This window comes from Pan paniscus, chromosome 7 (assembly GCF_029289425.2).
Source record: "Pan paniscus chromosome 7, NHGRI_mPanPan1-v2.0_pri, whole genome shotgun sequence".
Lineage (NCBI taxonomy): Eukaryota > Metazoa > Chordata > Mammalia > Primates > Hominidae > Pan > Pan paniscus.
The window spans coordinates 112,278,380-112,306,065 of NC_073256.2; the positions used below are offsets into that span (position 1 = coordinate 112,278,380).

At 45.9% G+C, this 27,686-nt stretch overlaps 1 protein-coding gene across 6 annotated transcripts in view; it reads left to right on the forward strand.

The window, feature by feature from the left end:
• NDUFAF6 (NADH:ubiquinone oxidoreductase complex assembly factor 6) overlaps positions 1-27,686 on the forward strand; it is a 162,344-nt gene that overhangs the window by 55,454 nt on the left and 79,204 nt on the right. Inside the window, exons 1-4 of one of the 6 annotated variants that reach the window (XM_055116753.2) lie at positions 23-869; positions 1,281-1,319; positions 8,497-8,681; positions 25,801-25,898. The gene's annotated coding sequence lies outside the window, so the exon portion shown is untranslated. Of the gene's footprint in view, positions 1-22; positions 870-1,280; positions 1,320-8,496; positions 8,774-25,800; positions 25,899-27,686 lie in introns of those variants that run through there. The other 5 variants (XM_063606856.1, XM_055116752.2, XM_024929762.4 and 2 more) reach the window with 5 other exon arrangements.

A 27,686-nucleotide genomic window follows, 5' to 3' on the forward strand; every position in this document is an offset into this window, starting at 1 on the left:
TTGTCACCAACGCACGTGACCTGGCGCCCGGCCGGCGGCGCGCTCAGCTCCGAAACAAGCCCGGGCAACAAAAACCGGGAGCTGAGCGTGAAGGCCTGGGCGAGCGGAAGGGTGGGAGAGAGGGGCTAGGCCGGGGAGTGAAGCGCTGGGGCCGGGGCCGGCTTTCCAGGAGCCGGCGGGAGCGGGGTGCGTAAGAGGCGGGCGAGGAAGAACCGGCGGGCAACGGGAAGGGCAGAGGTGGATCGATCTCTCCCTCAGCGACCCCTCTCGCCGAGTGAAGGGTCGAGGGTTTGGGGCACAAAGGGCGCAGAACGTTTTTTCCTGTGAGAGGAACATTAAGACTCCTGGGAGGGCTGGGGCTAACGCCTCCGAGAGCCCCACCTGGTCAGCCTAGGGTTAGACGTGTAGCCAGGGTGCTGGGAGGGGGCCGCTGCTGGGCCCCAGATAGAGGGGTAGAGGCCGCTCAATCACGGAGCCAGGCCCCACCTGCTGTAGAAACCGCCACCGAGAGCCGGCCGGGCTTGCTGCACGCTCTGGATTCCGCCTGCCTATAGGCGAGGCACAAGGGACTGCGAGACCAGGCCTGAAGGCAGAGAGGTCAGCAGGCTCGGGGGCCTCTGCTCCAGCGGACAACAAGCGCACCGGGCGGGAACGGCCGCCTCCCCAGGCGCTGCAGCCTAGCTCTCATGTGACCCACGGAACTTAGCCCCTCTGTTCTGTTTGCATACCTGCAAATTGTGGGCATTCACGCCGGGACTGCCAACTCACCAGGTTATTTATAGTGACAAGAGAGTGAGACAGTGGGCTTGAAAGTGTTTTCCAGACCAAGGCTCTGTCCCACATATAGGTGGATTAACTGGCAAAGGCAGGTGAGTAACGTTGATGCCTATCAGCTCTCATGTGGATACTGTTTGGACTGGGATGTAGTTATTTGACCTGGGGTGAACTGTATAGCAACCCTGGAGGGATGCCTATCACACATTACAGTATCTGAAAGACACTCACATTCTGACCCTCACAATGTAGTCAGTCCATTTCCAACAATGCTGGTTTTAAAGGATGTAAATTGCAGTGCAGGGAGTTGTCAGACACCAAGGAGTAATGATCAAAATATGATGATCATTGGACCTTATCTTGGGAGAAAGAGCTAAAACTGTGTTCTAGATAGTCTCACAGACTTGAACATGCTTTGGATTCTAGGTTTTTGCAAATCAGGCTTGTTCTAATATTTTCTCCCACATGCTATGGTAGGAGCCCGATGATCTCTTGTTTCTCCCTAGGAATCCATTGAAGGGGCCATCTCCACATTCAGAACCAAGGTATGATGACAATTACAAGGGGCTAATTTTTAAAAAGAAAAAGGCCTACCTTTTTCCAGTTTGATAAGGTTTATCATGGTTAAAGCAACATGTGAAATCATCATCTTGTTATGATAGAAAAATTCAATATGAAGTAGATCATTTTTCCAAAGATGACCACAACAGTATCTCCATCATGAAGTGGGTGTATTTTTCTTCCCTTTGAATCTGGGCTGACCCTGTGATTGCTCTGACCATAGAATGTGGCAGAAAGAATGTTCTAGGACTTCCAAGCCTCGTCATTAAGCAAAAGCATTAAGCAAACCCCACAGCTTCTGCTTTGTACTCTGGAAAATGCCAGCCACCCATGAGGAGAGACCACCCTGCTAGCCACAGGGAGAGGCTATGTGAAAAGAAAGAGATGCCTGGCCAGCTCTAGCTCTTCAGCTCATCCCAGCTGAGCTACCAGACACATGAGTGGGAAAGCCCTTAGGAAGTTCCAGCTCCAGCAGACACCATACTGAACAGAGGAGAGATAAGCCATCCCCACGGAGCACTGCCAAAATGACGGCATTGTGAACAAATAAATGATCATTGTTTTAAGGCACTAAATGTTGGGGTAGTTTTTGAAGCAGCGATAACCAAAACACAAAGCTAACAGAAATGCCCATCATAGATCAGTGACTCTAAACTCTACCAAATAGTGTTTGTGATGAAAACATCTTATCTCAGGAGTCACTTGCTTTCTGTTTACTCTCTTGCTGATTTATAATCTTCCCACCTGGTGCTTGTTTATTCCCAGTGGTGCACCAAGGAGGGAGTGCCTCAGGGCAGCATAGGTGAAGTCTGTCCCTAGGAGGGAGGAGTACTTTACCACGACATTGTTTGGAACTGTTGGAGCATAATAATAAAAAGCAAACTGACTTTTAGTCAATTTTATTTTAAAATTCTTTGCAGACACACAAATTTACTGTGTACTGCCTGTACCTGGGGTGGATCACTCCCACTGCCTCCCTTCCTGGTATGCCACTGGTTTACATAAATGCATGCAGTGAAACTCAGGAGTAATGTCATCTCCGTAGCATAGAGCTGTCTGAACACAACCAAACTGTCAAATTACACAAATGCAAGCAAGCTTTTCATCTGTTCACTGACAAAGACCCAGCCAGGTTCCCTGCCTGGGCAGATCCAGTGAATCCAACCATCCTTTAATTCACAGAATAATTCTTAGCGTGTTGCTATAGTACCCACTTCCAGGCTGACCCCCTGCTGTGGGGGTGACCCTTTCCCCATCTGTCAGAGTCCTCCTGTCTGTTTTCCGTGGAGCTCAATACGCTCCCTTATCTACCCTAACAAAAGGGATTCAACCTCAAGTTTTGTTTGGAAGACTCACAGTGCAGGACCACATTCACACCAACAAACAGATACAATGCAACTAATGCCTCTGCCTCCTGCTTATGAAAGCAGGCTGTGGCCATAACCCTGCCAGTTGCATCGAGGCTGCTAAAGAATATTGTTTCCTACCAACCCATAGGATGGCTACTTGGGGCAGCCTCAGAACACAAAGCAACAAGTTGTTCGGTCTGTACTGAGGAGAATGGCAAAGTGAAGTCCACTTAGGTCGTTTTCTATCTACCCATCAACAGTTAGGATCTGCTGGGCTTCTACCATGGACACAGCATGTTGCCAAGTGTCTGGGAAAGACAAGAATTTTTTAAAATTGCATTTTAGATAAACAATCACTTAGCATTCCAGTGACATCTATTGTCTTAAGGGAAGAAAGGGTCTGTCTGGGTCTCCAGAAAGCCTGGAACAAAGAAGCAAGAGATTCTGTGATTTCTGCTTTCTGAAATAAAAACAGAAAACAGGCGTTTAACTGGGCTGCCAGTTACCATCTCAGAAAGGAGTCAAGAATTATTCCAGGGCCATAAGTGTAATAGCTTTTCAAGACCCTGCAACCTTTGTGACTTTTGTATGTTTGTCTGTTTGTTTAACCCTATTTCCACGTGGTGATTAGAAATAAAATCCTTAAAATAAAAAGGGTCTGTTTGCTGGCTGAGGCACCAGAAAGGAAAAAGGAGGCGGGCCCCCTTCATTCAGTAACCAGTGCTAGGGCGGAGTCCCCAAGAGGTGGGATAGCCTGCGCTGGATTGTAACTAATGATCGCCTCAGGCCTAGAGTATTTTCTCTAGTTTCTGGAAAGTCCTTTCAAGGCTTCTTAGTTTCTGGCTGAATGTACAGGTAACCCAATTATTTATATTAAAACTTAGAGCAGAGGCTGGGCACGGTGGCTTACGCCTGTAATCCCAGCACTTTGGGAGGCCGAGGCAGGTGGATCACCTGAGGTCGGGAGTTCAAGACCAGCCTGACCAACATGGAGAAACGCCATCTCTACTAAAAATACAAAATTAGCTGGTCATGGTGGTGCATTCCTGTAATCCCAGCTACTCGGGAAGCTGAGGCAGGAGAATCGCTTGAACCGGGGAGGCGGAAGTTGCATGAGCCGAGATCGCACCATTGCACTCCAGCCTGGGCAACAAGACGGAAACTCCATCTCAAAAACAACAACAACAACAACAACAAACCTTTGAGCAGAAAGCAAGGTCATCCCTTACTGGATATGGTCTAGAGACATGATACAGAATGGCCCTTCATATACCACCCTAGCTCCAAGGAGCCATGAAGCTTGAAGAGGCGCACTGTGTGGGGCAGATGTGACTCGTTCTTGGGGCGGTTGTCAGAGATTAGTTGAAGTGTGTGAGCAAAGGGCTTTTGTAACTCCCGCTGCCAAAGCGACTTCTTCACTCACACTGCTACTTCTGGGCACTGCCCAACAGTCCGCATATGCCAGAGGCAACCTGAGGTGGGTCTGTAACCATGAATTGCTTTGTTAGGGTGACAGCGTGAGTGAAGTGCCTTTCTGCTCTTCTCAAAAGGATGCAGATGATATGGTTACTACTTACATAAGCCACACACTGCCTAAGTAATCTACCTATTTAAGGAAAACTCGTTTATTGGATTCTTTTTTTTTCTTTTTGCATGAATGAACTACCTTAAATATCCATTTCATTTTGCAAGATGAATTTATGCTTTTAAATGTCCACGTTTCTCATGGCTTTGGCAAAGCCAGGCCTAAATGTTTTGATCATCCAAGGCAAGGTTTTTTATTTCTATAGTATCCTTTCGGGGCCTCTTTTCCTGCTTTATTCCTCTTTGATAGGAGTAGGCATTTATTTCTCTTAAATATCCATTACATTTTGCAAGATGAGTTTGTTTTTTTGTTTTTTGTTTGAGATGGAGTCTCGCTTCGTCGCCAGGCTGGAGTGCAGTGGCGTGATCTCCACTCACTACAACCTCCGCCCCCTGGGTTCAAGAGATTCTCCTGCCTCAGCCTCCCAAGTAGCTGGGACTACAGGCGTGTGCCACCACGCCCAGCTAATTTTGGTGTTTTTAGTAGAGACAGGGTTTCACCATGTTGGCCAGGATAGTCTTGATCTCTTGACCTCATGATCCGCCCGCCTCAGCCTCCCAAAGTGCTGGGATTACAGGCATGAACCACCACACCTGACCTATTCAACAGTTATTTAATGAGCACTTACTCTATGCCAGGCACCAGGGATACAGCAGTGAACAAAACAGAAAAGTCTTGGCCCTCAAGAACCTTCCATCTAGTAGAGGAGATACAATAAACAAGTAAATATATAATTTAGTGGGTGCTGTGAAGAAAGATAAGCTGGGTAAAGGGTTAGAGAGAAGTTGGTGGGGAGGTAGTGTGGTCAGGAGGGCCTCTCTGAGGAGGTGGCATTTGAGCATTGAGAACCAAAGGGCATAGAAGAGTGGTCCAGGAGCAGGAAGAGCAAGTGCAAAGGCCTGAGGTAGAAGAGTCCTTGCTGTGCTTAAGAGCAGTGCTGTTCTCAGGCTACACAGTGTAACTGAGGATTTGGCATGATCTGGTATCTGATGGTGACCTGACCAGACCCATAGGTTTACAAGCTGAAGAGCCGTAGAATTTTGAATTCCTTTGCTGTCTTTTTGGTTTTTCCAACACTTCCAGAAAGGCCCACAGATCTCTGAGAAGTCACTTTTTGTGTTTATTATTATAACCTGGAACTAAATTGTAGAGCCCTGAGAACAGGTCTCACAGAATGGGCCTCAGGTAATCAATTCTGTTGCATGCTGGAGATAAATACACTCTGTGCTGTCTGGTAAGGAAGGAAAGAACAGATAATTATGGAGTTCCTGCTCTGGAATGGGGACAGTTGCTTATCTTCTAAGTGCCTCAGTTTCCTCACCTGTAAAAGAGGGACAATAATACCAGCTCGGAGAGACAATAAAGGCAGAAAGGTGCCTGGCACACGTAGGTCTTTGGTAAGTGTGTGTTCTTACCAGCACATAGACCCTTCTTGTCCTAGTTCATTTTGTGTTGCTATAACAGAATACCTGAGAATGGGTAACTCATAAAGAACAGAGATTTATTTCTTACAGTTGTGGAGTCTGCCAAATCCAAGGTCGACAGACCCACAGAAAGGCAAGAAAACGTGCACACACATGAGAGGAAGGGGGTCAAACTCATCCTTTTTATCAGGCATCCACTCCTGTGATAACTAACCCACTCCTGGGATAACAGCATTAATCCATTTATGAGGCAGAGCCCTCATGACCTAATCACCTCTTAAAGGTCCACCTGTCAACACTGTTGCATTGGGGATTTAGTTTTTAACACATGAACTTTGGGGAACACGTTCAAACTAGTGCTTCTCATTTGAAGTATTTTGTCTCTAATCACCATGTGGAAATAGGATGTTATTTATTTATCTATTTCCCTCTTTTGAACCCCAAATAGATTAAAAGGAAATAGGATTTTAAAAGAAAATAAAAGGAAAAATGCTTAAAAGCTTTAATAACTTCTGAGAACTTGAGCCCCCTCAAACCATAAAATCAACAGCAAAATATCTTCATCTTCTTTAATAAGTCTATAAGTAGAAACCACAGAGGTGGTCTTGACCTATGCTTGAATTTGTGCCTACCTAACCTGCATTTTGTATTATGTGAATGTTTAAAACCATAGTTTGGAAAAGAAGTCCCTCCCTAGCACACACTGATACACCTGAGTTACTTTACCTGCTCAAACACAAGTGCAATAGAAACCAATCAGTCCTGTAAATTAAACTCCTGGAAGCCATATAATCCATAACTCAGAACAGAATTTAAAGTGAGAAGCAGCTGAATCAGCTGAATCTAATGGTTAAGAGCCCTAATTCTAGAATCAGACCTTAGTGCAAGCTGAATGACTTTAGGCTTGACCTCTCTTAGCCTCCATTTCCTGTTGCATAAAATGGGGATGATTAGAATGCCTCCTTCAGTGGTTCCGAGGTTAATGAGATAATGCATGTAAGCATTTAATACAATGCTTGGCACTATAGTAAGAGCTTATTAAAAGGTCATAAGAGTAACCTGAGTGTGCTGGGTTTTCTAGCGTTTGGGCAAGTGCTATATAAGCTGGGGGGTCAAGGAAGGCCTCTCCAGAAGGTGAGTTCTGAGCCAAGCCCTGCATGATGAAAGGGGCAAGCAAGCTCTGTGAAGCTCTAATCAGTGACTAGTAGCAGAAGGAACAGTGAGTGTGAAGGCCCCACCATGCCACAGGGGTGCTTAGAGGACCAGCAGTGTGGCCAGAGTGCAGTGAGGGAAAGAGACTGGAGAAGGAGACCAGATCAGAGAGGTGGGCAGGGTCTGGGTCAGGAGGGAACATGCAAACCAGAATGAAAAGTCTAGATTTCATTCAAAATGTGATGGGAAATGAAAGGATTCAATAATTTCAAAAGAATCCCCCTGGCTACTGTGTAGGAAACACTCATAGTGGGTAGATGGAAGGCAAGGAAATAAGATGCAGTGATTCAGAGGATGGAGGGTGGGGTTAGGACCAGGATGGCAGCAGTGGAGGGGGAGGTAAATGAATGAGATGAAGATTTATTTTGAAGGTAGAGACAATAAGGCTGCTTAGTGGACTGATGTGAAATGTGAAAGAGAATCAAGGATGGTGCTTGGGGCTCTGATCTCCCACTGTGAATAATGATACTATTAAAGGGAATGGGGGCCAGGCGCAGTGGCTCATGCCTGTAATCACAGCACTTTGTTAGGCTGAGGTGGGCGGATCACTTGAGGTCAGGAGTTCGAGACCAGCCTGGCCAATGTGGTGAAACCCCATCTCTACTGAAAAATACAAAAATTACCCGGGCAGGGTGGCATGAACCTGTAATCCCAGCTGCACGGGAGGCTGAGGCAGGAGAATCACTTGAACCTGGGAGGCGGGGGTTGCAGTGAGCTAAGATCATGCCACTACACTCCAGTCTGGACGACAATGTGAGATTCCATCTCAAAAAATAAAAAATGGGGAGAAACAAAGAAAGGATGAGGGAGACACACTGAGCTTGAAATGTTTTTTCTATCCAGGTGGAAGTTCCAGGGCAATTGAATATTTGGGTCTGGAGCTCAAAGAGGAGGTGGGAGTGGTGATGTAAATGTGCAACTTATCAGCTTTAATATTTATAGCCATAGGACTGGATCAAGGAGCTAGGGAGAGATTATGGACAGAGGAAAGGGCTGAAAGCTGGGCCCAGGGCTCTGACATTTAGAAGAAAGAAGATAAGGGATATCCAGCCAAGAAGAGTGAGAAGGGACAGCCAATGGGGTGACTGAAAAATAAGACAGCGTGGTAGCCTGATCCAAGTACTGAAACTGTCTTTGGAAGGAAAGTGTGACCACCTGCAGAGAAGCCAGATACAATGAGAACAGCGAGGTGGCTTCTAGATCCAGCAAGATGGTCTACAGCAGATGTATTGATAGCAATAACTTCACTTACACATACCCTGAGAATGACCTTGTAGTCTAAGAAGATGTGTGTTTGGAGTTACGAGCTGAGGAATGTGGAAGTGGCCAACCCAGAAATTCACTCATTATTCATGAAGGACATCTGAACCCCCGGGCCACCTCTTGGAATGAGGGTTGTACAGGGGAAAGAGGCTCTTTGTTTGGGGTTAAATGAAGGTTGCTGCTAGGTGGAGGTTGCTAAGTGAAAATGCCATACAAACTGCATGCTTTTTACAAATGGTGGTGGTGCTCCTGTCCAGCTCACCGCCATTGGACCATCCCTGTTTGTTAATCCATCCAACAAACCCTATGTCTCGTTTGTTGTCTCCAGGTCTCTTCTTCGGCCTCTCTGACATGGTGCCAGCCCTGCTGGAGTCAGCAGGAATCCAGCACAACAGATGGTGGTCAGTGGTGACTTCGGCACAGGCAGTTCGTGAGGAGTGGTTGGTGGCCATGGAGTCCTGACTGGAGTAGGTTAAAAAGAAGGAGGAAAATCACAAGAAAGAGAGACTGGAGGTGAGGAAGCAGACATAGAAGGTCTAAATGTATTCACTTCTGGAGCTGCCATAACTAAGAACTGCAGATTGGGCATCTTACAGAACAGAAAGGTATTTTCTTGATAGTTCTGGAGGCTGGAAATCCAAAATCAATGTGTTGTCAGGGCTGGTTTCTGCTGAGGCCTCTCTCCTTGGCTTGTGGATGGCTGTCTTCTCCCTGTGTGCCCACATGCTCTGCCTGTGTTTGTCTGCATCCTAATCTCCTCTTCTCGTAAGGACACTAGTCATACGGGATTAGGGGCCACCCTAATGACCTGTTGATCACCTGTCTCAAAGCCCTATCTCCACACATAGTCACATTCTTTTTTTTTTTTTTTGAGATGGAGTCTTGCTCTGTCGCTCAGGCTAGAGTGCAGTGGCATGATCTCAGCTCACTGCACCCTCCGCCTCCTGGGTTCAAGCAATTCTCCTGCCTCAGTCTCCTGAGTACCTGGGATTACAGGCACATGCCACCATGTAGAGACAGGGTTTTACCATATTGACCAGGCTGGCCTCAAACTCCTGACCTCAGGTGATCTGACAGCCTCAGCCTCCCGAAGTACTGGGATTACAGGCGTGAGCCACTGCGCCCAGTCATGTATAGTCACATTCTGAAGTGCTAGGGATTAGGGCTTCAACATATGAATTTGCGAGGCACACAATTCAGCCCATAACACTAAGCAATTATTTTCTTGGAAATTTTGTTGTAAAGGAAAGCAGAGGATCAAAGTGGAACTAGATGTGAATGGGAAGACAGGGAGGTTTTGTCTTTACTTTGGGCTTTTACTATGGGAGGAATTACAACTACTGGTATTGCTGGTAAGAATGATATGGCAGAGAAGCTGAAACTGGCTGCGGGAGAGAGGGGGTGATTGCGGTAGCAAAGCCTGAGTACCTGAGAAGGGATGGGATCAAGAAGTATCCAATGACTTACTCAGGTCACATAACCTGTGAGTGATGGGGCTGGCACTTGACCTCAGGAATCCTCACTCTGAGACTCTCCAGTCCAACCAAGCTGCATTTCAATTCCTGTCTTTGAGAGCAGCAGTAACCATAACAATCTCCCAGGATGTAAAGGAGGAAACACATTCATATATCAAATTACAGCTGTCCTGGCTACCTACATACTAGGTACTCAAGGCTTGAAGAGGAGGAAGGAGGTCAATGGGTTCTTGGAAGGGGAAGAGGACAAACAGATAAGACTCCATTTGCCTAACTGACAACTAAAACACCCTCAGAAAGTCCAGTTCCAAAGGTGGTTGAATATTTTGAATCCCTGACTTAGCATTGGCCAATTTTTTTGTTGTTGCTTTTTGGTTTTTTTGTTTTTTTTTTTTAGAGACAGAGTCTTGCTTTGTTTCCTAGGCTGGAGTGCAGTGGCACATTCATGGCTCACTGCAGCCTCTACCTCCTGGGCTCAAGTGATCCTCCCACCTCAGCCTCCTGAGTAGTTGGGACTACAGGTGCATACCACCATGCCAGGCTGTTATTTTTATTTTTTTTACTTTTTGTAGGGATGAGATCCCACTATGTTGCTCAGGCTGGTCTCTAATTCCTGGGCTCAAGTGATCCTCTCGCCTTGCCCTCCCAAAGTGCTGGGATTATAGGCATGAGCCACCATGCCTGGCCTGGCCTATTTGTATGAACTGACCTTGGCTTTGGGTCCCCCCCAGTTTCGGATGTTTACATTTCATCAGCTTTTCATGTGCAGATTATATTCTCTGTCCCCAGCACCAAGGATCATGTGGTTTTGTGATTTTACTTCTACAAACTCTCTTATCACAGCACTTGCATGTCCGAGTCCAGATGTTAAACAGATCGATCAATGAGTAAACCTTGGCTTCACATTTTGTGCAGACAAACTTAACCAAGACATATACAAACAAAGTCTCTTAGCTACTGCATAGCCTCTGTGTCACCAGATCTTTGCCTTAAAAACACTTCCTTCTTTTTTTTGGTAGCAGCTTTATAGAGATAAAATTGACATACTGTATACTTCATCCATTGAAGACGCGCAACTCATTGGTTTTTGGTGCTTTCACACAGCTGCCAACATTTCCTTCTTGACATTGTGGTTTTCACCTGAATAGACAGGTCAAACTCCCAACCTCAGTACGACTCTGCTATTTTCATCATGGCAATTTCCAAACCCGTAAAGGTTATCTGAAGGCAAATGTAGATATGACTGGGACTTCCCTGGTGCCTCGTTAGCAGCTGATGACTTGTCTAAGTTCATCCGGTGGAAACTGCTCCATGTCTGTTATATGGGTGGCTGTTGTGGAACTAATGAACAAGGAATCGAGTGAGCAGTTTTAATACAATAAAGGATGGACGCCTTGCTTGGTGCACAGACAATGACATCTCAGTAATTTTATTCCAAATGGCAGAACGCTAAATCCCTTTCATTTGTTTCACATCTTCTTACCAACCTTTCTGCTAAATGCTCCATTTCAGTATCCTCCAAAGTGTTTGTTTTGAGACCATGTATGTTTATGTCCTCTTTCCTCTCATGGAAACCACCTGTAGCAGCAACCACTGGAGCTGCTGCAAACATTTGTTTTTGATAACAGTGTATTCTGAACGTCTGTGGTTTCAATTTCTATTTTTGTCCCTGACTGTTGTAACTTTTCGAACAAACCCTTCATACCTTTTACGGGTAGCTTTGCTTTTCCCAGGCATTTGCACTCTGCCCAACACATCAGCTACATAAACTGTGACAAGGCTATTGCAAGATTGCTCTATAATTATTACCCAAGAAAACATCTTGTGAGAGACCAAACTCTAAAAGGCCAGCACATAGACATTTTTCACCTTTTATTAATTATATGCAATAATCTCTGAACACAGAAACAGTGTCAAGAGACTATCATTCTTTTGGAATTTTGACCAACAATACAGAGAAGCAAAATAAACCACTCGGTCCCAATTAGAAAATTTTTTCTCTTATTCATCAGTGTTCTCCACTGACACGTAAAATTCACCACTACACTCTCTCACATTTCATTTTTGTCCTTGAACTCCAGGCCTACCTCATACAAAACTTCTCCTCCTTCCTTAGTACCATCCAACCTTTCATTCATTCAATAAGAACTTTTACCATTTTAAATCAGTACAGTTGTCTAATGACTTACAGTTTCAACATGTTTTCATCTGCATTGTTTAAATTGGTCCTCACAACAATTCAGAGAATGAAGTCAGAGCAACCATTATTGTTGTTTTTTTTTCTTTTGAGACGGAGTCTCGCTCTGTCGCCCAGGCTGGAGTGCAGTGCCACCATCTCAGCTCACTGCAACCTCCGCCTCCCGGGCTCCAGCGATTTTCCTGCCTCAGCCTCCCAGGTAGCTAGGACTACAGGCGCGTACCACTACACCTGGCTAATTTTTTTGTAGTTTTTAGTAGAGACGGGGTTTCACCATATTGGCCAGGCTGGTCTCCAACTTCTGACCTCGTGATCCACCCGCCTCAGCCTCCCAAAGTGCTGATATTACAGGCATGAGCCACTGTACCCAGCCTAGAGCAACCATTATTACTGCCATTTTATAGACAGAAAACTAAGGTCTCTTGGCTAGCCATAACAAAACTTGTACCAAGAAATTGATTTGAATTCTAGTCCAGGATTTTTTCCTACCATAATACTGGCCTTCATATTTTGCTGTGATTCTCCAGTGTCAGCTGCATCAAAATCCCCTGGAGGGCTTATTGTATCACAGATTGCCAGGGCCCGTCTCCAGCATTTCTGATTCAGTAGGTCTGGAGTGAGGCCCAAGAATTTTCTCATTCACACCCACACTTCTCCACTTTGTCCTTTGCCTTCCCCTTCTTAGCTTCCCTTCTAGCTAGGGGTGGCCATGTGACATAGTTCCGGCCAATGAGATGTCAGCCGAAGTCTTCTAGGACAACTGTGCTTTCCTGATGAAAAGGGACAGAGTTGGCTCTTCACCCTTTCTACTTCTTCCTGCCCAGAACAGGTACACGATGCTCAGAGGCACAGCAGCCACCTTATGTTCCGCACATTAAAATGGACAGGATAGAAAGACAGGAGGAGGCTGGGTCTCTGACGGTCCTAGGTTTCTTACCTCCAGACTGCTTTTTATTTTTTGAGACAGAGTCTTGCTCTATAGCCAAGGCTGGAATGCAGTGGCAAGATCTTGGCTCACTGTAACCTCTGCCTTCTGGATTCAAGCAATTCTCGTGCCTCAGCCTCCCAAGTAGCTAGGATTACAGGCATGTGCCACCATGCCTGACTAACTTTTGTATTTTTAGTAGACATGGGGTTTTGCCATGTTGGCCAGGCTAGTCTCAAACTCCTGGCCTCAAGTAATTCAGCTGCCTTGACCTCCCAAAGTGCTGGGATTACAGGCATGAGCCACCACACCTAGCCCAGACTTCTGTTTTTTTTTTGAGACAATGTCTCACTCTGTTTCCCAGGCTTGAGTACAGTGGTGCGACCATAGCTCACTGCAGCCTCCAACTCCTGGACTCAAGTGATCCTCCCACCTTGGCCTCCCAAATTGCTTTTATGGCATTAGCCACTGCACCTGGCCTCCAAACTCCTTTTTTTCTTTTTTTTTTTTGTTTGGAGATGGAGTCTTGCTGTGTTGCCCAGGCTGGAATGCAGTGACATGATCTCAGCTCACTGCAACCTTCGCTTCCTGGGTTCAAGTGATTCTCCTGCCTCAGCCTCCTGAGTAGCTGGGATTACAGGCACCCGCCATCACGCCCATCTAATTTTTGTATTTTTAGTAGAGACGGGGTTTCACCAAGTTGGCCAGGCTGGTCTGGAACTCCTGACCTCAACTGATCCACCTGCCTCGGCCTCCCAAAGTGCTGGGATTACAGACAGGCGTGAGCCACCACACCTGGCCCAAACTCCTTTTCGTGTGAGAAAAAAAAATCACTAACTATTAAATCACTGCAGTCAGGCTCTCTATTACCTGCAGCCAAGGGCATGTCTTATTGATACTGAGAAAAAGAAGGCTAGAAAAAGAAGAGTACATGGCAGTGTGGAGACTGCATGAATAATGGCATTTAATAAGCATTTTTGAGGCTTACTCTGTAGCTGACATTGTGCTAAGTGAATGAAGCAGGGGTCCTGCCCCCAAGGTGCTCATAGTCAGGGTGGAAAGACCACCATATAAACATATAAAGAATGCACTGTGAGGGGACAGATGTATAAACAAAATGCTATGGAAACCCAGAAAAGGAACCCTACCTAAGGAGGTCAGGGAATGATCCCAGGAGATAACATATGAAAAAGGACTTGAAGGACGAATACAGTTATGTCAGGAAGCAAAGAGAAAAAAGCTTCCTGTGCTTGAGTCCCTTCTTTCTTCTACCCTTGAGGGCCAGAGGCTGGCTCAGCTGGAGACGGGTTGGAACAAGGGCCGTAGCCAGACATCTAACTAGGTAATAGAGGATTCCAAAACCCAAGCTGCCTGCAGAGCCAACTTCAGGAAACTCAAAAGTCCAAAGAACCAGGTGGGAAATTGTGAAGGTTGGCAAATACCCATGACAGCAGGTCTAGGGAGCCAGACATCTGGGGCTGAAAGGCAAGAGCCAGAGAGCAGAGGGCATTTAGGGAGAACAGGGCAGTAGCTGGGGAAGACAGGTGGAGGCCTGCTTCTCAAGCAGTTAAGAAGCTCAGTGCACAAGCTCAGCAGGTCAATAAATACCCCATTTCATTATCTTATCATTCAACTTCATTTTCACATTCAGCCCTCATCCTGTTAGGGCTGTGGGAAAGTCATCTTAGTCCTTCCTGGGGATTCCCCCTGCACCCAAGGCTGTGCTAAAATTCTGTGGCCTTAGTTAGCCTGAAGGGCCCTTCAGTCCCTGATGCTGCTGTTTCTGTGACATAGGAACCCTGGCGGTAGGACCCTGTATTAGTCTTTTTAAATTGCTATGAAGAAATACCTGGGCAGGGCACAGTGGCTCATGCCTGTAATCGCAGCACTTTGGGAGGCTGAGGTGGGAGGACCCCTTGAGCCTAGGAGTTTGAGACCGACCTGGGCAGCATAGGGAGACCCCATCTCTACAAAAAAATTTAAAAATTAGCTGGGCATGATGGCACATGCCTGTAGTCCCAGCTACTTGGGAGGTTGAGGCAGGAGGATATTTTGAGACCAAGAGGTTGAGGCTGCTGTGAGCTATGATGATTCCACTGCACTCCAGCCTGGGCAACAGAGAGAGACCCTGTCTCAAAAAAAAAAAAAAAAGGAGGAATACCCGAGACTGGGTAATTTATAAATAAAAGAGGTTTATATGGCTCGCAGTTCTGCCGGCTGTATAAGAAGCACGGCACCAACATCTGCTTCTGGTGGGGGCTCAGGATGCTTTTGCTCATGGCAGAAGGCAAAGGGAGAACAGGCATGTTACATGGCAAGAGAGGGAGCAAGAGAGCGAGAAGGAGGTGCCAGCTTCCTTTAAACAACCAAATTTCATGTGCACTAATAGAATGAGAACTCACTCATCACCAAGGGGATGGCACTGAGCCATTCATGAATCATCTGTCCCTGTGACCAAATATCTCCCACTAAGCCCCACTTCCAACATTGGTGGGGGTCACATTTTAACATGAGATTTGGAGGGGACAAATATCCAAACTATATCACACTCCATCTCCCTGATGGACCATGGGAATTTCCACCCAGTGCCTGATACATCCAGAAAGCATGGTATAGATCCCTGCCACTGATGGGCGCCAGAGATGTCTCTTTCCTCTTCTCAGGTCCAGCATCTCTTCTTGGTATGAGGGAAATCCCTCCCTCTAGCACTGTTTCCATCAGAGACCCTCACCTTAAGCTCTGTTCACCTCAGTGAGCTTAGGGCTTGGGAAATGTGAGCCAGGAAAGGGAAGAGTCTGCAGTCAACTCTGTGGTCATCCTGCCCAGTTGGCCCTGAGGCTGAGAACAGATCCTTTTAGAATGGGGACAGGAAAAAGCGGAACTGCAGGGAGAAAAACAAATTAAACTTTGAAACAATTACTGGGCCATATACATATCGAAGGTGATGATATAATTAAAGGACCAGGGGCAGTATACACACATTCCAACAGGTGCAAAGACAGTCAGGAAAGGGCCTGATCTGTCTGGAGAATGGTGAGTCCCCAGGGAATGAGGAAGAAGAGGCTGGGACAGGGTGGAGGGTGTCAGGGCCTTGATGGACAGCCTTGGATGACTGCTTCTGGAATTTGGATTTTATTCGGAAGGCCACACAAGTCAGGAAAGGTCAGTAAGCTATGCTGAGACATGATCCTGTTTTTATGTTTAAGGAAACAACCTTGGTAGAAGGGTGGGAGATTAAGTTGTGAAGAGGCTGTGGTTGGCCATAGGAATAAGCCAGACAAGGGCTAATAAGAGTTTAAGCCAGGAGTTGCAATGGAAGTAGGAAAGTGAGGTCACGGTTCTGGGATAAAAACTCAACAGAATTTAGTCAATTGGCCATGACGGAATGATGGCAAATGACAGAAGTTGAAGAAGATTCCAAGATGTCTAGCGTGGAAGACTAGGTAGTTCGTAAAGTCATTTACCTGAAGGTGAGAAGTCAGAAGACTGGGAATATGGACAGGGATGGGGACAGGTGATGGGGTAGGAGAGAACTCAATGTATTTAGCACTGGTTATATGCCAGCACTGTTTTAGAGATATTTTTGTCATAAAAACCCTATGAAGTAATATTTTTATGGTCATTTCAGAGATAAGAAAACAAAGGCTGAGAAATAATGTTTGCTCACCCATGGTTACTCAGAAAGTGAGTCAGGATCGGAAACTATAGCCAGCTGGCTCCATAATCTGTAACCCATGCTTTGCTCCCTAGTATGCTTCTAAGTGTCATCTAGTTTGGGACATATAGGAGTCACTCAAGACTCTGAGTCTGGAGCTTGGGAGATACTCATGAGGTACAGGCATCGGTTTGGAAGTCCTTATAAAGGAGATCATTCTTAAATTACAGAAGCAGATGAGATCACCTGGGGAGAGCATGCGGGGGAAAGAGAAGACAGGGACGGACCCTGGGGACTTCACATGTAAGGCTTATATCAGTCAGGTTGATGTTAAACTATTATACATGTAACAGGAAGGACGGCCAGGCATGATGGCTTGTGCCTGTAACCCCAGCACTTTGGGAGGCTGAGGCAGGAGGATCACTTGAGCTCAAGAGTTCAAGACCAGCCTGAGCTACATGGTGAAACTTCATCTCTACACAAAGTCAAAAAATTAGCCAGGTGTGGTAGCACGCGCCTGTGGTTCCAGCTACTTGGGAGGCTGAGGTGGGAGAATTGCTTGAGCCCGGAAGTTTGAGGCTACAGTGAGCTGTGACTGCGCCACTGCACTCCAGCCTGGGTGACAGAGTGAGACCTTGTCTCTAAATAAATAAATAAATAACACAAAGGCAATGAATAAGATTAGGATTGGTTTCTTCTCATCACAGAGTTTAGCAGTGAGGCTTTCAGGGTTAGACTCTTGGCTTCATTAGACACTCAGGCTCTCTTTTTCTTCCACCATACTTAGTGTGTGTGGCCTATCCTCAAATTTGCTTTAGTTTCACAAAATGGTCATTTTAGGTCCCATCATCCTATTTCAGGCAGCGGGAAAGCGGAAGAGGCCAAAGGAAAAAGGTGTCTGCCAGCCAAGTGGGGCTGCTTTTAAGGAAGTCTTTCCAGGAGACTCACTACATAACTTCTGCTTACATTGGCCAAAACTTAGAACTATTTTCAAGGGAGGCTGGAAATGCAGTTCTTAGCTAGGCCCCTCACTGCACCAACTAAATCAGGTTCCCTTGGTAAGGAATGAAAGGAATGGAAACTGGATAGACCATTGTAATCTCTACCATAAGGGGGTAGGCTGAAGAAAGAAAAAAAGGAACATGCGGAGAGAGAGAAAAAGGGAATGATGCCATGAAAAGTGTAATCATTAGGATGCTTTTAGTTACAAGTTCTTGAAAGCTGAGACCAAACTAGCTTAAACTTTGATAAAGTAGCCAAAACAATTTACAGGTAGGGCAGATGTGTTTGTTGGGGCTCTGGCTTTGCAACTTCACTGTTTTCTTGGATATGCCCCTCTGTGTTGGCCTTGCATTCAGGCTGACCTCACAAATGGCCATGGAGTGGCTGAAGCAGTTCCAGGACTCACATTTGCACACATCATCCACAGCAAGACTGACCATCTTCCTAGAAAAAGTCCTGAAATTCATTTATTCATTCCAAAATATTTCTGAGTACCTACTGTGTGCCAGGTTTTTTTCTAGGTGCCAGAGATAATGACAGAGATCCTTTAGTCATCTGTTGCACTATCCTGAAACTCAGAGGCTTAAAACAGCAAGTATTTATTATTTTACAGTTTCTGTGAGTCAGGAAACTGGGCAGGGCTTAGTTGGGTGCCTCTGGCTTCGGTTCTCTCATAAGGCTGCTATCAAAATGTCAGCCACCGCACCACGGGCGCGGTGGCTCACATCTGTAATCCCAGCACTTTGGGAGGCCAAGGTGGGTGGATCACTTGAGGTCAGAAGCTCGAGACCAGCCTGTCCAACATGCAAAACCCCGTCTCTACTAAAAATATAAAAAATTAGCCAGGCGTGGTGGCATGTGCCTGTAATCCCAGCTACTTGGAAGGCTGAGGCAGGAGAATCGCTCGAACCTGCGAGACAGAGGTTGCAGTGAGCCAAGACTGCGCCATTGTACACTAGCCTTTGCTACAGAGCGAGACTCTGTCTCAAAAAAAAAAAAAAAAATGTCAGCTGGGGCTACAGTCATCTTAAGGCCAACCAGGGGAGGATTCAGCCTTCAACCCCAGCTCACTCACATGGTAGTTGGCAGGCCCCAGGTCCCTGCTGGCTACTGGCCAGAGATGTCAGCTCATTGCAACGTGGACATCTCTACTGGGCTGGGAGTTGGGGGTGGAAAGGAACAGAGAGAAGTCAGTCTTCTTGTAAAACATTCTCAGAAGTGACATCCCATTACTTTTACCATATTTTATTTATTTTGAATTACTGCCAATAAGTCCAGGCCACGCTGAAGGGGAGGGGATTACATAAGGGCATGAATACCAGGAAGTTCAGATCATGGGGAACCACTTTGAGACTGCTTACCACAATATTCTAGTCAGTGGAGACAGGTAATAAACAAACATATATCATATGTCAGGGGTGATAAGTGCTAGGAAGAAAATCAACGCAGAGTAAGGGAAGGCCTTTATTATGAAATGTCATTTAGGTAAAACTTGGCACACGGGGCAGCAAGCCATGTGGGCATCTGCGGAAGAGCATTCCAGCCAGAGGGAAGAACAGGTGCAAGCTCCCTGAGGCAGGAGCATGCTTGGTGTCTTTCACAAATCACACAACCAAGGTGCCTGGAGCTGAGTGAGCAAGGGAGGAGACCAAGTCAGAGAGGTGGGGTGGGATCATGAAGAGACTTAGAGAAGATGGTAGAGACTTTCCTGGAAGGTTCTGCACAGGGGTGTGATGTCATGATCTGCTTTACTTTTAAAAATCTACGATGTGGGCAGCAGGTGGTACCAAGGGCGAGAGTAAAAGCAGGTAAACCAGTTGGGATTCTACTGCAGTGGCCCAGGGGAGAGAGAGCAAAATCATGGAGTCATGTTGATGCAGGTGGGGAGGAGTGACTGGGTTCTGGATATATTTGATAAGATTTGCCGAAAGATTGACTTAGGGTGGGACAGAAGGAGGAGTCAAAGATGACTGCAAGCCTTTCAGCATAAGAATCTCTAAGGTCAGGATGCCATTTGCTCAGGTGGGGAGGATGAACCTGAGAGAGCAAATCAAGATTTTGATCATGTTAAGTTTGGAACACCTGGTAGATAGCCAAGTGAAGATGTTGCAGAAGAAGTTGGAGTCTGGAGTTCCGATGAGAGGTGGAGGCTGGCAATAGAAATTGGAGAGGCATCAGGATCAAATTGCCATTTAAAAACAGAGGACTAGATGAGATGAATCACCTAGGGAATAAGTATTAATGGAGAATGAGCTCTGGAGCACCTGGAACCTTTGGAAATAAGAGGATGAGGAGGATCTGGCAAAGGAAACTGAGAAAGAGAAACCAATGACAAAGGGTAGATGATTCTAGGGAGAAAACCAATAGGGTCCACCTAGGAGAGCAAGAAGAGAGGTGCTGTTGCCCTTTCACATGCCTCCAGGGGTCAAGTGGTGCCACTGGATTTGAAAAGTAGCAGAAGGTCATTGATTACTTTAGAGAGAGCACCTTGCAAAGTCATAAGGTCAGCAGCTGGACAATATTGGATTTGGAAGGGAAATTAGCTGGGCCTGGTGGTGCGTGTCTGTAATCCCAGTTACTCAAGAGGCTGAGGCAGGAGGATCAGGTGAACCTGGGAGTTCAAGGCTGCAGTGAACTGTGATCATACCACTGCACTCCAGCCTGGTTCACAGAGCAAAACCCTGTCTCTAAAGAAGATAATTTTAAAGTTGGAAACAAAGCACAAGGGAAAACACTAAGTTATGCAAAATTAGAATATATTGATATCAATAACCAAACATTATAATAAAACCCAGAACACAGAAAGAGGTAAATTGTTTTCAGTAAATATAATGAGGCTTAGGATCTTTACAATGGAAAAAAACTCATGCAAATTGATAAGAAAAATGCTAAGACCTTACCAAGAAATCGACAAAGGACATGAACAGACAGTTTGAAAAGGAGGAACTACAACTAGTAAACAAAGATAAAGAAAACTGGCACCATTAGCAAGAAAAGAAATACAGATTAAAACCTTAAGATGGGCTGGGCACAGTGGCTGATGCCTGTAATCCCAGCACTTTGGGAGGCCGAGGCAGGCAGATCACGAGGTGAGGAGATCAGGACCATCCTGGCTAACATGGTGAAACCCCGTCTCTACTAAAATACAAAAAATTAGCCAGGTGTGGTGGCACGCACCTGTAGTCCCAGCTACTTGGGAGGCTGAGGCAGGGGAATCGCTTGAACGTGGGAGGTAGAGGTTGCAGTGAGCTGAGATCACACCACTGCACTCCAGCCTGGTGACAGAGCAAGACTCCGTCTCAACAAAAAAAAAAAAAAAAAAAGAAGAAGAAGGAAAAAAAACATAAAATGACGTGTTTTCAACTATCAAATTAGCAAAAAGTTACTAATATCATTTAACCCAGAAATTCCAGGTCAGGGAATCCTAAGAAACTAAGCCAAAATGCAAATGAAAAAGCTAGTCACAATTCTGTTTATAATAGTTAACAACAGAAAATAGCCAGGCATGGTGGCTCACAGCTGTAATCCCAGTGGCTGAGGAGGCTGAGGCAGGAGAATCTTTTGAATCTAGGAGTTCGAGGTTATAGTGAGCCATGATCTTGCCATTGCACTCCCGCCTGGGTGACATGTTCCCATCTCTAAAAAAAAATTAAAAATAACAGAAAATAATCAAAATGCTGAACACCAGGAGACTGGCTTAGAAAAGTATGGCACATTCATACAATAGAATATTAATCAAGCACATACCAAAAATGCTTGGGAAGAATTTATGGTAACACAGGAAAATGTCTATATCATGTTAACTTTTTTAAAAAGCAGGATTGTAAATTGTATATACCTTTTCTTCTCACCTATGGGAACATATTTCTAGAAAAAGAGAAACTCACCAAAATATTCCCTCAGCATCACACAGGAAGACTGACTACCATTCTTTCATGCAGCACACCTTTGTCTCGAACTCCTGGCCTCAAGCCATCCTCCCACCATGGCCTCTCAAAGTGCTAGGGTTACAGGCATGAGCCAGCACAACTTTGTTAAATTCTGTGCTGGCTTCTCTGCCAAGTCCTGGGAGTATAAAGATAATTCAGAAAGTCCTTCCCTTGAAGAGTTTGCATCTATGATCCGAAAAACTATTCTGTGTGAGTAAACAATCAAGCCTCAAAAGCTATAAGCATAATTGGAATCCAAAAATATCACAGCAGAAATGAACACACCTGCAAGGTAAATGTTGACCACACAGCTGGGCCTTCAGTGATGCTGCCCAGAGGCAATAGGAAATTTTGGAGCGTACTTAGCTGTCAGTTGAGTTCTTGGAAACCCCAGTGCTAGAGTAAAGATGGCCTTGACTCCAAAGGAATGAAAGTCAGGGTGTAGCTAATAGAATTCATAGAATGAAGCTGATACTCCCACACAATATTGTTGCCTAACTTCCTGCTATAAGTGGTTTGGTGTAACAGTGCCTCTGCCCAGCCTCTGCTCAGAACCACCAGAGTGACTCCAGATGGATCACTGGGCTTCTTCCATCTTGGGTTACTTCTTGAGCCCCACTCTTTGGCAATGACTAGCTTGGAGGCTCCTGCTGCAGTGTCAGGATTGGGCTAGTGGGAATGCCTCTATTTTCAGGTTTCTCACAGGTGGAGATGACAGAATGACACCTCGTATTTCTAGACTCTTTTATGTATATTTCACATATATTTTAAAAATTCTGGGCCTGGCGCGGTGGCTTATGCCTACAATCCCAGCACTTTGGGAGGCCGAGGCGGGTGGATCACCTGAGGTCAGGAGTTCGAGACCAGCCTGGCCAACATGATGAAACCCCCGTCTCTACTAAAAATGGAAAAATTGGCAGGGTGTGGTGGCTTGCGCCTGTAATCCCAGCTACTCGGGAGGCTGAGGCAGGAGAATCACTTGAACTCTGGAGGCGGAGGTTGCAGTGAGCCAAGATTGTGCCATTGCACTCCAGCCTGGGCAACAAGAGCGGAAAAAAAAAAAACTCCGTCTCAAAAAAAATTCTGACTCATCTGCAAATTGGAGAATGATGTAGTTGGTAGCTGGAAATCAACTAGCTGCATTTTAAAATTTTCTGGCAGTGTTACCTCCATCTTGCTTCCTTTACCTATCAAACTGTAGTTATTTAATAAATGCTAAATCAGAAAAACAAAGATTCTGATAGTGTCAGAGAGAAAGCTCTCCTAGAAAGCTACTTTCTGAAAAGTCCAACCAGGTTATTCTTTAAGTGTTTTGGTCCATGGAGTAGCAAGGCAGATTTAGAGAGCAAAGAATAGATACAACATGATTTTTTTTTTCTTTCTTGAGACTGAGTCTCGCTCCATTGCAAAGGCTGGATTGCAGTGGCTCGATCTTGGCTCACTGCAACCTCTGCCTCCCGGTTTCAAGCAGTTCTCCTGCTTCAGCCTGCCAAGTAGCTGGGATTACAGGTGTGCGCCACACCAGGCTAATTTTTGTATTTTTAGTAGATATAGGGTTTCGCCATGTTGGTCAGGCTGGTCTCTAACTCCTGAACTCAAGTGATCTGCCCGCCTCAACCTCCCAAAGTGCTGGGATTACAGGCATGAGCCACCACACCCGGCCACAATGTGATCTTTAAAATAGATCAAAGACCAACCTAAAGGAAAATGAGTTTTTGATCATAAAATTAAGTACAATTTAAAAATTCAGTTCTCCTATAATCTCAACACTTTGGGAGGACAACGTGGGAGGATTGTGTGAGCTCAGGAGTTTAGGACCAGCCTGGGCAACGTAGCAAGAACCTGTCTCTACTGAAACTTAAAAAAAAAAAAAAAAAAAAAAGATCATCCAGGCATGGTGGTGCATGCCTGTAGTCCCAGCTACTCGGGAGACTGAGGTGGGAGGCTTGCTTAAGCCCAGCAGTCGAGGCTGCAGTGAGCCATGATTGTGCCACTGCATGCAGCCTGGACAACAGAGCAAGACACTGTCTCAAAAATAAATAATAAATAAATATTCAATTCTTAGCCAGGTATGGTGCCTCACATCTGTAATCTCAGCACTTTGGGAGGCCAAGCTGGGAGGATTGCTTGAGCCCAGGAGTTCGAGGCTCCAGTAAGCTATGATAGCTTCACTTCACTACAGCCTGGGTGACAGAACAAGACTCTGTCTCTAACTAGCTAAATTAATAAATACTCATTTCTTAAGAGAAACCCTCAATAATTACCATGTGATTAGGACTGAAATGTCTGAAGGCAAACTATCTGGGTTCAAATCCTGGCTCTGCCACTCCCTAGCTGTGTGACCTTAAGCAAGCTACTTAATTTCACTGTGTCTCAGTATTTTTTCCTTATCTGTAAAATGGAGATGATAGGACCTCCAGCCTGGGTGACAGAGTGAGATTCTGTCTCAAAAAATAAAATAAAATAAAATAAAATGAAAGAGACACCAGAGAGCTCCCTCATGCCTTCTCCCCCATGAGGACATAGTGAGAAGATGCCCAACTATGAATCAGAAAGTGACCTTTGGGCTGGGCGCGGTGGCTCACACCTGTAATCCCAGCACTTTGGGAGGCTAAGGCGGGCAGATCACGAGGTCAGGAGATCGAGACCATCCTAGCTAACACAGTGAAACCCTGTCTCTACTAAAAATACAAAAAATTAGCCGGGTGTGGTGGCGGGCACCTTTAGTCCCAGCTACTCGGGAGGCTGAGGCAGGAGAATTGCTTGAACCTGGGAGGCGGAGGTTGCAGTGAGCTAAGATCGCACCACTGCACTCCAGCCTGGGCGACAAGAGTGAGACTCTGTCTCAAAAAAAAAAAAAAGAAAGTGACCTTTGGCCAGACGTGGTGGCTCACACCTGCCAACCCAGTGCTTTGAGAGGCCGAGGTGGAAGGATTACTTGAGGCCCGGAGTTCAGGACCAGCCTGGGCAACACAGCAAGACCCCTGTCTCTAAAAAAAAAAAAAAAAAGGCCCTCCCCAGACATGGAATCTTTGATCTTGGACTTCCCACCCTCCAGAACTGTGAGAAATAAGTTTCTGCTATTTATAAACCACTCAGTCTATGGTATTTTCATTATAGCAGCCTGAACCAACTAAGATAAGGGTGTTCATGAAAGTGAGGAAAACAAATAATGTCTTTATGGGAACTCCAGAAAGCCACTCAGCCAGTCCTCAAGGTTAGAGCAGGAACATCATACCACCCTGCACGGTGGCCATTAGTCAGGAACTGGAAGGTCATTCAGGGCACTGACCAGCTCTTGTGGCCATACCATCTCCTCATCCCTTTGCAGCAGGTGTCTACTTAGAGCCAAATCTGTTTTTTTTTTTAATTATCTTTATTATAAGGGAAAAAAAAACACAGTAAAACAGACCTGGTAGGTGGTAGGGGTGGAAGACATGGAAAAATATAATGACCAGACATGGCTTCCTGCGAGGGAGGACAGTGAGTTGGCCTTTACCTCACCTACTTTCCTGATTCAAAGAAACTTGCCCCCAGCAAGACTGGGCCCAGGAGCTCCATTTTCCAATCTCTTCTCTTCCTGGGCATTTAGGAAGGGGTATATTGTTCTCCAGCTTTCAAGATATTGCAGACAGTATGGAGAAGAAGGGAAGGATGTTATAGCCGTTTGTTTCAATGCCTTCCCCAGCTCAAGCCCTCAGGATTTGTTGATGCTGCAGATAGGAACCCCATGGAATTGGGGCAGCTTAGGCAGCAATACGCTGAGCGGTGAGGCTGTGTTGATGAAGAAGGAAGCAGCATCACACCTGGCATGGAAGCTGTCAGGAGGTAGAGTGCCATAGGAGAGATGCTAAGGAACTTGTGGGCAGAGGTACCTGGAGCCTGTAGTCCATCCGCTCCCAGTGTATCAGTAGCCAAGCCTTTCCTTGTTAAGGGGGTCTCAAAGGACGTCCCTTTCCCCGTATGCAGGAAGTACATAGCCTGCCAGCTTCAGAAGCCTGTCCAGCTAGAGGCGTGGTGCTCACTTCCACACCTGTAGATGTTTGTCCAAGGGTCAACCTGAGATTCAAACCCAGGGCCTTCTGGCCCAACAAGTAAGCAAGTAGCAGCCCAGGAAGTCAAACCGAGATCTGCGAGGTTCCAAAACACCAGCTCCTCGCTTCTTCCTTTCTCAGCCCACCAACATAACCACTTGGAGAGCCTGAACCAAGTCATGTGTTTGCCAGTTCCCACTGTCTCATTCCAATGCTGAGTTGCCCCTGGGATAGAGCAAGTCTTCCTCCACCCCCTGTAACTGTTAGGGCCAGGTAGAGACAGAGGGCAGGTGTGGGTGGGTTGGAGGATCCCCTTTCATTCAGATTCAGCAGGTGGCTTTCTTGAGCTTATTTTTCCCTTTAAAGCTGTCCTAATTGCTATTTTAATCAGATTTTATATTCCTATAAATCTAAGGTGGAGGTTGGGGAGAAAAGAGATGATGGTATGGTGAGATGTCTACTGAACTGCTCCTGCCAAGGCCCCTCCCCATGTACTCTCAACAAAAGTTGCAGGTGAGTCTCCCATGCTGGGAGTCGGAATCCAGCAGAGCCTCAGGCAGCGGGGAGCTAGAGCAGTTAGAAAGAGCACATTCGCAGAAACCCTGTGACCTGCAGCTGCTGGCCTCCTGGAAGCTTCCTTTGTTGCTCTTGGTTGGAAGACTGTTGTTATGATGCTCTTTTAACTACATTCACAGGGTCTAGGATTGGGTTAGAGAAAGGGTGAGAGGACAGGTGGGAGGAAAGAGGCTGAATGAGTGCTAGGAAGTTAGGCATCTGAAGGGACTGCCTTCATGGTCGTGTCTAGCCTGATATTCACAGCATTATTGATTTTTTTTCTTCCAAAAATTACATGTATTTTCAGCATCTTTTGCTAATTCTTTCTAATTATAATGTGCTGTTATTTTACAGCCACCCATTCTCATTTTGTGGATATAATTCCCTGCTTTAGTTTTCTGAGCACAAGAAATCAACTTTGGCTGCACATTGGAATATCTTATCCACCATGATCAAGTGGGCTTCATCCCTGGGATGCAAGGCTGGTTCAATATACGCAAATCAATAAATGTAATCCAGCATATAAACAGAGCCAAAGACAAAAACCACATGATTATCTCAATAGATGCAGAAAAAGCCTTTGACAAAATTCAACAACCCTTCATGTGTTGGTGAACACATCTGTGTGTTAGAAGGATGGCGCACTCCAATTCTTGCCCTCAGGACACTTTTGGACTCACTCTATGTACCTCTTCATCTGGCTGTTCATCTGTATTCTCTATCATATCCTTTATAATAAGCTGGTAAACAGGCCAAGCATGGTGGCTCATGCCTGTAATCCCAACACTTTGGGAGGCCAAGGTGGGAGGATCACTTGAGCCCAGGAGTTTGAGACTAGCTCTGGCAACACAGTGAGACCCCATCTCCATGAAAAATCAAAACTTAGCCAGGCTTGGAGGTGCACGCCTATAGTCCAGGTACTTGGGAGGCTGAGGTGGGAGGATCGCTTGAGCCTGGGAGGTCGAGGCTGCAGTGAACCATAGCCATTCCACTTTGCTGTAACCTGGGAGACAAAGCAAGACGCTGTCTCAAAAAAAGAAAAAAAAGCTGGCAAACATAGGTAAACATAAGTGTTTCCCTGAGTTCTGTGAGCCATCATAGCAAATGGGAACCTCCAATTTGTAGCCAAGTTAGAAAGAAGTGTGGGTAACCTAGGGACTCACTACCTGCAGTTGGCATCTGAAGTTTGGGGGCAGTTTTGTGGGACTGAGCCCTTAACCTGTGGCATCTACAGTAACTCCAGGTAGTTAGTGTCATAATTAAATTGTGGTACACCTAGTTGGTGTCCAAAGAGTTGGAGGATTGTTTGGGGTGTTTGGGGTAGAATAAGCCCTGAGACATTTTGTGTCAGAAGGGTTGAATGTAGTAGAGCAAAACAGTGTTTGTTTCCTGTTTAAGCTCCCAGGTGATTTTAGCATGCAGCTAAAACTGAGAGCCGTCCTGAGGATCTGAAGTCACTACTTTTCAGATCCTCATCATTCTGGTAATTATTTTTTCTCAGATGCAAATCCCCGCTTTTGTTGAGATTTTCTTTTTGATGGCGTGGGCCATTTTCAGAGGCTGACCAAGCTTACCTTCTGCCACCTGGGCTACACCTCTGCCTACACTCTGGGCTTCAAGTCCCACCTGGAGGTGAGGACCTGGGGCTTCTTGACTTGTGCTTTCCTATCTCCTCACTTCCTTGAGGAATGCTGCCCAGCCTTTAGAGAGAGGGTCCTTCCTTGTTTTCAAAAGTGGCTATATTGT